Source organism: Rutidosis leptorrhynchoides, chromosome 3 (assembly GCF_046630445.1).
Source record: "Rutidosis leptorrhynchoides isolate AG116_Rl617_1_P2 chromosome 3, CSIRO_AGI_Rlap_v1, whole genome shotgun sequence".
Lineage (NCBI taxonomy): Eukaryota > Viridiplantae > Streptophyta > Magnoliopsida > Asterales > Asteraceae > Rutidosis > Rutidosis leptorrhynchoides.
This window is the reverse complement of record NC_092335.1, coordinates 537,547,257-537,558,713: the sequence shown is the minus strand read 5'-3', so window position 1 is coordinate 537,558,713 and position 11,457 is coordinate 537,547,257. Positions and strand designations below refer to the sequence as shown.

At 31.9% G+C, this 11,457-nt stretch overlaps 1 non-coding gene across 1 annotated transcript; it reads right to left on the bottom strand.

The window, feature by feature from the left end:
- Positions 1 to 8,226: 8,226 nt before the first annotated feature.
- On the bottom strand, positions 8,227 to 8,333 carry LOC139903039 (small nucleolar RNA R71). The gene has a single exon (XR_011777887.1). It is a non-coding gene; the product is annotated as a small nucleolar RNA R71 (small nucleolar RNA).
- Positions 8,334 to 11,457: the final 3,124 nt, after the last annotated feature.

Sequence of the window (11,457 nt, the reverse complement as noted above, 5' to 3'; positions counted from 1 at the left end):
GGGTAGTGGCTTTGGAGAATATGGTGCAGAGATTACAAACACCAGCAACAGCATCAGCAGCATAACCAGTACCACCATCATCAATGCCAACAGTACCATTACCACCTCCAACCACAACCGCGTCGTAATCCTCAACTTCACAATTTGTCCCACGAGCATCAACGTCATACGCACCATAGATACCAAGGAGTACCAACAACAATAACTGACGAAGTATTAATTCATAACTTCATTGGAGAAACATTCCGCAGCGATTATGTAATCTCTAAAGTCTTAGAGATTATCTAATCTAGCCCTAACCATAAATCAGTTAAACGAACCAAAATGATAGAAGGAAGAGTAGAAACCCTAACAAAAATGGTGTATGATTAACAAGCTAAACTTGCTTTACCAACAGCATCAACAGTACCGTCAGCATTACCAGCATCGTCAGTACAGTCAACATCCAAATCAACAACACCGATAACATCACAAACTCTGTCAGTTCAAGAATCACTGTGGACATCATTACGAATCAATAACGTGTATATTGTATCAACGAGTTATGAAGAATTAACTCATTCCCTCTGAAGAAATTATATGTATATTATATATATATATATATATTGAAATAAATCTTTTCGTGCTAAGCTATTGTGTGTGAATCTTAACTACTCAGTTAATTCATATTACAAATATACAATAATGTACATCCTTCGGCCGCAACTTAACCAGCGTTAACTACAATCTCTGTCGCAATTCAACAAATTCCAATTCATAATAAATCAAGTATATATTTAATTTTACACTTTCATCATCGATGTACCCGAAACTTTTCAGATAACATCATTCGTACTTTGCGAAATTCACAAGAATTCCACGAACCAAACATCATACATCAACAAATAATGAAGTATTGATTCATAATTTCAATGTCATTAAAGAAATACTACGTAAAAGTTATGTACTTTTTAAAGCCTTTAGAGATTATTCAATTCTAGTTTCAACCGTAAATTAAATGAGTTTAATTTAACATTAACTCATTAAATCTATGTTACATCTGAAGAAAATATACATATATATATATATATATATTTTCATAAAGACTGTAATAAAATTCTTTTGTACAAAATATTAATTGTGAAATTTTTTTTAACGGGTAGGTAATACCCGAGACATATATAAATTCACAATTAATATGTTACATTCTTCGAATCTGATTCAGCAAATCATCCATTATACTCCCTACTTTCACAACAATATACATTCTTTTATAGAAATCAAAACAACCATACTCATTCAAAATTTAATTACATATTCTGATTTTGAAATCTCAAAATTCAACTTGAGATATGACCAAAATCATCACTCTTAGATCCTTACATCTTTCACAAGCTATATTTTGACTTCAAAACTGTGTTAGAACATCAAATGTATGTTAACGATTACAATCTGTGTTCAAACCCTTCGAAAATTTCTGAAGACACTTCGAATGATGAGCAATCGAGATGATGATCCAACCACATGTTACCCACAGTTATGTAACCAAAAAACTCTTGAAACCAAAGTAAAAGTTTAAACAACGTATCCGCGTCAGATTCTTTGGCATTTATTAGCAAAAATAACTTTGCGACCCCTATTCAAAGTAGCCAGTTTTGTCACAGCTCCAGCAAGTCAACTTCGACTTTTCAGTCAGACTAACCTTATTATAACCTTTAGATATACACCATCGTTACCAGGGAACCTTTTACATTCCACCACATTATTAGCAGATGTACCAACAACTTCATTACCCTTTGACTTTAGCCTCTCCAAAAAGTCATTATAATTATTCATTGAAACCCCATCATTTACTCATTCGCATCTTGTAATGAGAATTGCCATACGAATCATTGGGAATTAGCAATCAATATTTTGAAATCTCGCAGGATGTCTACGCCAACAGTTATATGTGTATATATAAAGTCTATCTTCTGGACTTAATTTGAATGTGAAGTTTCTGAAAAATACTCCGAACTACGAATTGGTTCTCCGAAAATGGAAAAAAAAAATGCTGATGAAGCAGCAAAAACTATAAACGACTTTAAACGGTAAAAGATGGATGATAATGATGAAATGTGCTGGCAAAGCGCAGAAAAAGAGAAGTTTTGGAACTGGAAAATGGATTGAGCAAAGTAGGAAGGAGGCTGTGGACAAATTACAAAGACTGAACCTGACTTCAAAGGATCCAAATGATTCAGTACCTACTGAAGTCATTAACGAATACCTTGCTCCTGACTCTAAACCCCTGCGGACAATATTCTTCATCATCCTCTGATATTATAAATTCTAAAATATCATCATATCTTTCATTATAAATATCCTCCATATTTCTGAAGATATTTTCTTAATTTTTCTTATTTGAAATCATTTACCTCTTCGCGCTATCTGTATTACATCATAAAAGAAACTATTTTAGTTTCTAAATTCTGAAACATTCAAGTTTAAAATAGGAATATTTTGAAGTAATGTTGGGAACTGAAGCATGAATTAGTATAATATAATGACAATTGATCAATGTGATTATATTACAGTAAGTCATGCTGAGTTTCTAGATGGAACGTGATGATTTACAGATCATAACATCATCATGTGCCATGTTATACGACTCTTGTATTCTATTTAACTTCTAAAATATCAAGAAAATATTTCTTGATGATTCGGCCTTTTCCAAAGTATTCTAGTAATTTGACAAGTCAAGATCGTGCCATCACAATTTCCTTCCTAGAACATTAACAATATTCATTCCGAAATTCATATCTGTGAATTCTGGACCATTACAAGCGGTGCTTAATCGCAAGAAGAAGAAACGAAAGGACAAAACTCCGAAATAGAAATTGGGGTATAAATTGCAGCAAATAAAAGAGAGCATTAACTGTGAATAATAATGATTATAGAAGACAGAAGCAGAGACTTTGAAATATAAGGGAACATATAAATCCCAACGACAAACCAAAAATTATAAACCATATATATCGATGCATATAGCAATATAAAGACACGGGAGAACTAGAAACACTATAAACCCAAGAGTATAGTAGAAGTAAATAGATTCTTCCAGCGGTAGATGAAAAAGAAGAATGACCGATATGAAAGTTAGAAGTATATCGAGAATTAGAACTGGATGGAGCATATTGATGAATACTTTAAAATATGAGTTGCGGGGGAAAGAATAGAAGGTGATGAAACATGACTAGGAACTTAGAAATCAACAGATTTAACTCACACAATGGCGGAATAAGTGAATCAAACCCTCTAGTGAATAGGTTAAGTTTTTTTGATTAATTTAGTCAAACCACAACTAAATCAAGTGTGATTAGATCAACACCTAGAGCTATTATTCACCACCTGGTAATTTGGACTGAGAGAGAATCGGAGGAGCTCACTAGATCTGAGTGTGTGTAACAAATGAGAGGCTTAACCTAAAATGAAGAACATAAGACTTTATATACCCCTGCTGTTGACTCACCCATACGATTCATTCATCACACGTAAGAGTTGGCTTCATCAGCCATACGGGTGATCACTCACTCGTGTCTTCTCATTTAGGTTGTAATTGTGACTTAGCTCAGCATCAACCGTGCATATGAGCCTGTCATACGTACTAGTGAGGCTTCACTCGTACGTCTGACTAAGTCTAACATAGTCAAACATCTAAATCTCGTTCCTGCAGTTCCTGTAACCACATACAAACACGGATAGGATAATAACGAGCAATCATGGTGGCCTGTAAACTGTTGTACCTGCAATGGACGTGGGTAGATGACTAGGGACTTGTATAAAATGCATCAACAGAAGGTGTGAGTTGTAAGGAAACGAAGGAGGTGAATTTATAAGAAAATCTCCGACAGAACAATTAAAATGGACGATCGCATTTAAAGCGGATCCTAATTCCGTTGATTACCGGAGAGTTAAATCTTATTAAGAAGATTTTCTTCAAATCCCTTGAAATCTGGGAATCAATCATATCTATGTCAAATGATAAGATGAATCTACACTTACTCATTTCACTCTTCTATGTTAGCTTCATTCGTACTCTTCATATAAATGGATTGTTTATCCAAATTATTCGCTGATGATAAAACTCTAATTTTCAGCCCGTATGCATCATGAAAACATACTTATTATCATTCACGACCTTTCCACTCAAATTTCGGGACGAAATTTCTTTAACGGGTAGGTACTGTGACAACCCGAAAATTTCCAACCAAATTTAGACTTTAATCTTTATATGTTTCTGACACGATAAGCAATATTTGTTAAGTTAAATTGCAAGAATTTTAAACTATGTTCATACATTCATTCAACCTCGACCAAGTTCCAACGATTCACGAACCACTGAATGAATATGATTATATATGTATATGTGTATATATATTATAACTTGAAACATAAACAAAATATTAGATTAAATACTTTATATGATTGATCTGTTTCAAAATGTTTATCAATGGAATTAGAAGATAAGATCAAATGATTGAATTATCAGATATATTGAATTATGATTACAAGTCTCTGTTGAAAGGCCCACGTTGATTTGAGAAATCTTTCAATTTTAACAATATTCGGAAAATGGTAAAGTGATTTATAAATAAGAACAAATTGTCAATCATTGAGAACTAGACAAAGAATAGTGGAAGATTGAATCTCATAAAGACTCGATTGATCTATTTAGTTTCAAACGTAAAAAAAACGTTTTCAGTTTAAAAAGAATTTTATTATTAAAACGTATATAACTTTTATAAATATCTAGAACCACTTTTGACAACTCATTACTTAACTAGTATGATAAAGATAACGATATTTTTATTTTATTTTATTAAATATGTATAACGATTTAAATTAATATTATATATATTTATACGCGTATTATACGTACATAGTTTTATACTTTTACTATACTTAAACTTTACCTTTACTTTATTTTTACTTTACTTTAACTTTAATAATTCACTTTAATAATTTATATTTTAATAATTCATACTTTAATAATTCACTTTAATAATTCATACTTTAATAATTCACTTTAATAATTCATATTTTAATAATTCACTTTAATAATTTAAAAATCTATTATAAATAGAATTCAATAGGTTTCATTATTTCATAGAAACTTGAAAATATTTTTCTCTAAACTCTCTCAATCGATTTACATATATATATTTACTCCGTATTATTTCAAGATATTATTAGTATACATAAAATATTACGACGGAGTGCTGTCCGAGTGATTTCGAAATTGTTTTTCGAGTAGGATAGGATTAAGGAAATTATGGGTTATAGCTATGGAGGTGATTGAGTATGGTTCATGGGTATGCTCGTGAGGTCAATATAGTGTTTATCATTTCCGTTGCGTCTACGTACCTTTCCTGCAATATTGAATCTCAATATTGATACGTGAGTACTCATAATTTAACTTTTACATACTAATAGTGTATCCCTGACTAGTGCTCGAGTATTTAGGATTATGCATGCTTGTACTTTTGATATTGCCCTTAGACAGGTTAGGTTGAATATTGAATTAGTTACACTTGCGGTTGAGATAAGGTATAAGATATGCATGTCCTTGGAAAGCTAGCGAAAAATTAAGAACTTTTCCTTTAGATATCGAATGGTTTCGATGAACGGATTAGAAGTTATAATCAATTGAATTTTCGATATTTTTATTAAAAATGATTATTATTATCGTCGTTTTTATCGTCATTTTTATCGTCGTTCTAGTTTTATCTTATTATTATCATTATTATTATCTTTAACAATAAAAGGGATTTATCATTAAAAATTATTTTTTTTTTATTATTACTATCGTTATTATCGTTAAAGTTATAATTAGTATTATTATTATTATCCAATTATTATTATTATTATTATTATTATTATTATTATTATTATTATTATTATTATTATTATTATTATTATTATTATTAGTATTATTATTATTATTATTATCATTATTAATATATATATCATTATTTAAAAATGGTTATTGTTATTGTTATTATTATTATTATTATTATTACTATATTATCATTAAGATAATTATTAGTATTATCGTTAATAATGTTATAGTAACTATCATTATTAATATTAGTGTAATTAAAACAAATATTTGTAACACCTAATTATTTTGATTACTATTATTATCATTATTATGAACACGATATAAAAGACAATTAAAAGCTATTAAACGAAATGATTAGAAAATAATGAGTAAGAGTATCATGATGAAATTAAAATATTATAAGATATTGATTTAGATAAAATTATCGTTCTTATTATTTTTATCATTACTATTATTATTAAAAGTATCGTTAGTATTAAAACTATCATTTTAACAAAAATTATCATTTTAATAGAAATGTCATTGTTACTATAAAATATCATTATTATTATTATTTTAAATAGAATTATTATTTTAAAGATAATATTAAAAATTATCGTAAATATTAAAGTTATCATAATTAGAATTATCGTTTTATCATAATTTCATCTTAGTAATTATAAATATTGATATTTTTATAATAATAATTATTATTACAAAATAATACAACTTTTACTTACTATCATTATAGATATTATTTTATCAAATAAATATGTGATACAAATATATTTTATTACGTGTAATAACTTACTTTAATAATACCTATCATATTATTATCATATTATCTTTATGATATTAAATGAACCCTATAAACTTTATTACTTAATATATATAAAAGTATATTTTATTATATAAATTTAATATAAAATTTTTATTTATTAATAAATAAATTATATTATTTACTCTAATAAATCTTTTAAAAATATTTAAAAATATAAAACGACGATATTTAAACTATATATTAATCATGTATAGATTTTTGGAAATTATTTTGAGTTAAATTTACTTTTGTTGACTTTTGCATATTAGTTTCGAGCATTAGGATTGTGGTACACTATGACTTGACCTAATTTGTTAGACAAATATTGACCAACACATAATTATATATAATTAATTTAGGTTCGTGAATCCGAGGCCAACCTTGCACTTGTTCAATGACGTTATATGTATTTTTACTACGAAATACAGTATGGTGAGTTTCATTTGCCTTTTTACCCTTTATATTTTTGGGACTGAGAATACATGCGCTTTTATAAATGTTTGACGAAATAGACACAAGTAATTGAAACTACATTCTATGGTTGAAATATCGAAATCGAATATGCCCCTTTTTATTAAAGTCTGGTAATCTAAGAATTAGGGAACAGACACCCTAATTGACGCGAATCCTAAAGATAGATCTATTGGGCCTAACAAACCCCATCCAAAGTACCGGATGCTTTAGTACTTCGAAATTTATATCATGTCCGAAGGAGGATCCCGGAATGATAGGGGATATTCTTATATGTATCTAGTTAATGTCGGTTACCAGGTGTTCACCATATGAATGATTATTTTTGTCTCTATGCATGGGACGTATATTTATGAGAACTGGAAATGAAATTCTTGTGGTCTATTAAAATGATGGAAATAAATGATTATGATAAACTAATGAACTCACCAACCTTTTGGTTGACACTTTAAAGCATGTTTATTCTCAGGTGTTAAAGAAATCTTCCGCTATGCATTTGCTCATTTTAAAGATATTACTTGGAGTCTTTCATAGCATATTTCGAAGAACGTTGCATTCGAGTCATTGAGTTCATCAAAGATTATTATTAAATCAATTTATATTTGGATAGTGGATATTATGAAATGGTATGCATGCCTTTCAATTTTCGATGTAAAGAAAGTTTGTCTTTTAAAAACGAATGCAATGTTTGTAAAATATATCATATAGAGGTCAAATACCTCGCAATGTAATCAACTATTGTGAATCGTTTATAATGTATATGAACGGGTCCTTTCAACCGGCTATTACAAAACCACCAATCGAAGCGGAAAATTGGAAGATTGAGGGTAACTTTTTCACGTTGATCAAAGATACATATTTTCAAGGGTTGATAGACGAGAATCCGTTCAAACACATCCAACACTTTAATGATCTTTGTGGTATCTACAAATACAAAGATGTCACCGATGACGCTTTTAAGTTAAAGGCATCCCCCTTTACACTTCAAGGAGAAGCGAAAGTTTGGTTAGGGAGCTTACCATCCGATTCCATAAGAACTTTTCAAGATTTAACCAATGAGTTTATCAATCACTTCTTTCCACCGTCAAAAGTAGAACGACTTCGAATGGAGATTAATGGGTTCACCCAACGGGGTGATGAATCTTTGTATGATGCGTGGGTACGATTCAAGAAAATGTTAAGAGCTTGCCCACCGCATGGTTTGACGAAAAAGGAGTACATCAACACATTTTACCGGGGTTGTAATGCTTTGACGAAGTAATATCTTGATTCTTCATCCGGTGGGGTAATTATGTATAAATCACCAAATGCGGCCGAAATCTTATTGGAAGACATCTCGGTTAACACATATGAATGGGCACCTTCACCGCGAGATTTGACAAGGAAAAGTGTAGCACAAATCGAGAGTGATATGGGCAAGTGACGCTTACAAGTTTGAACAATAAATTTCAAACGTATGGGAAAGAGTTGAAAAAGATTCAACAAACGATAGTCGCAATGCAAGTAGGTTGTCAACGATGCGAGGGTCCACATCTCACAAAGAATTGTCATAAAATTACTCAATGCAATCATGTTGATCTAGATGACATTCCCATGAATTCGGATGCTCATGTGAACTACGTGAGTAATCAAAACTATCAACGGGGAGGAGCATCGAACCAAGGATACTACAATCCTAATAAAAAACAAGTGTCATTCAACAACGAAACCAATACACCACCCAGATTCACAAACCAAAACCGAAACCAAGGTTACAACAACAACTATCACCAAAACCGAAACAACAACTTTCAATACCAAAACCAACAACCTTACAATAATCAACCTTATAACAACCAAGCCAATTCGAATTATCAAAACAACCAAGGTTATAGTCAACCACAAAATAACCAAGGTTACAATCAACAACCTCAACAAAACATTCAACAATCCCAACCTTCGAAAAGTTTAGAATAAACCATACAAAACTATATCAAGAAGGTAGAATCAACCGAAGCTTTCCTAACAAAAGAAAATGAACTTTTGAAGCAACAAATACGAAACCAACAAGCTTCATTCTAAAATCTTGAGAGCACCGTTGGAAGACTTTCAAATCAAGTTTCCGAAAGAGCACAAGAAACTTTACCTTCAAACACTCAAGTTAACCCAAACAACAACTGCATCAACAATAATAACCGAAATAACCAACACCCCCAACAAAACCAACAAAACCAAAACCACAATAACACGAGAGTTATTCCTATTGAAAGCAACACTACCAATCCAAACCACAATCAAGCGAGTTCATCAAATTCGAACAATACTTATGCTCAAGTGAACTCGATAGATTCAACCGAAGAGGATCAACCCGAATATCCTCAAGTTTTCACGTTCAATGTTGAAGGAAGCAAGTTTGATTTCGATGAAGCGTTGGAAATTGATACGATAGATTATGGGGTATTCAAGTTTTCGAAGGATTCGGATGATGCAATGTTCATTCCTTATCAAGTTAAAAGTGTAATGTCCATGGAGGCTATCGAGTCGACATGCAAGGAACTTAAGGGTGATTTTGAGCAAATTAAATTGGGAAACGTTGAGAAAGAGAAAAAGGTCGAAACTTTATTGAATACAAAGGAGCAAAAGAACGAGGTCGAGGTTCTTACTACATCAACCGAAGAGAAAAATGAAACACCGATCTCACATCCTCAACCATTACCTCCTCCACATCCAAAGGATGTGGATTGTAAGTCAACTTTAACCGACAATGAAAACATTTATGTTAAACTCCCCTTGGCGGAGGTGCTTGAGAATATGCCCAACTATGAGAAATTTTTGAAGACACTTATGGCCAAAAAGGGAGATGTTGAACAAGCATCCACCGCATTCTTGAAAAAAAGAGTGTGATGGGATTTTAAAGAAATGTAACCTACCATCAAAAATGGGTGATCCCGGACCTTTCCTTATCCCATGCAATGTGAACGGGTCAAAGATGCTTACATCTTTAGCCGACTCGGGGGGCAAGTATCAAATTCATGCCCTATTCCATTTACAAAAGGTTAGGCTTAGGTGACCTTTCGCCCACTACAATGGGAGTTAAATTAATTGATCAATAAATTAACTCTAGTGTGGGGATTGCCAAGGACTTAATTGTTAAGGTGGGGGACATGGAATTTCCAATTGATTTTGTCATTGTCGATATAAAGGAAGATCCGGTTGTACCCCTTGTTTTGGGAAGGCCATTTTTGGCGATCGCGGATTGTTTCTTTGACTTTAGAACCGGGAAATTGACTCTTAGGGACAAAGGGAAATGCATGAGCATACGAACCAAACGTGTTAGAGCAACATCAATACCATTGACCACACCACAAGTTATTGCTAATATGCAATGCATCACAAGCACAAAGCAAGTTGGTTCACCAACTAAAGGTAGTGGGGGATTGACCAAGGGAACTCAAGGTAAACCCAAAGATCAAAATGACGTTGTTGACATGTCCATGAGAAAATTGTTTGGGCGGGTGCATCGGGCTTCATCCAAAAAGGACGAACATTTGAGAAAACGCCTAATTTCAAACTCGTCAAAACGTGAAAAGTCAAACTAAAAGATTTAATCAACGAAACCAAAGTAACGAATGATTGGTTAATGTCAATGATAAGCAGTGGCGGTAATGAAAATGTTTCCCTTAGCTCAAAGGAAGGGGAAGTTTACCACCTCGGTATTAGTTGAATTTTCAAGGGGATGGGGGTCGGGTGATAGACTCGTTAAAAACTTTCCACAATTGTGTATATTTAGAATTGTATGATATTCCTTTCGTAGTTTTATTTTTATGTTTTCGCATTTCATGCATATGGGTAAAACCTTAAAACGCCAAAAATAGTTTGTGAATGGGTCAAAATGGACTTTAAATTGGAAAAACTGCAATCAGGTACGAAAGCGGCGCTTTTGTCCAGGAGCGGTGCTTTTGGTCTTCAAGAGCGACGCCTCTATTTCAAGAGCGACGCTTTAACCTGTGTTTTGGGACCAAAAATGTACAGTAGCCAAGAACGGCACTTTTGTTTTCAAAAGCGACGCTTTTATTTAGTAACAAGAAACAAGTAATGAAGTATTAAGACTTAAATCAAATTAACTAGAAAGTGTTCACTTATCTAATCCTCTCTATGCTTGGCTTACCCCATTTTGCCTATTTTGTTATCACAATAGTTGTTGAACTATTAAATGTTTAGCATCACTACCAAATCTCAAATCAAATAACACTCCACGAATTCACATAATCATTGTATTCTAAGATCGAGTTAAGCACGAATTGGTTACTGAGATTATGCCTAGGTTGAAATCACTTAAAAACCCCAA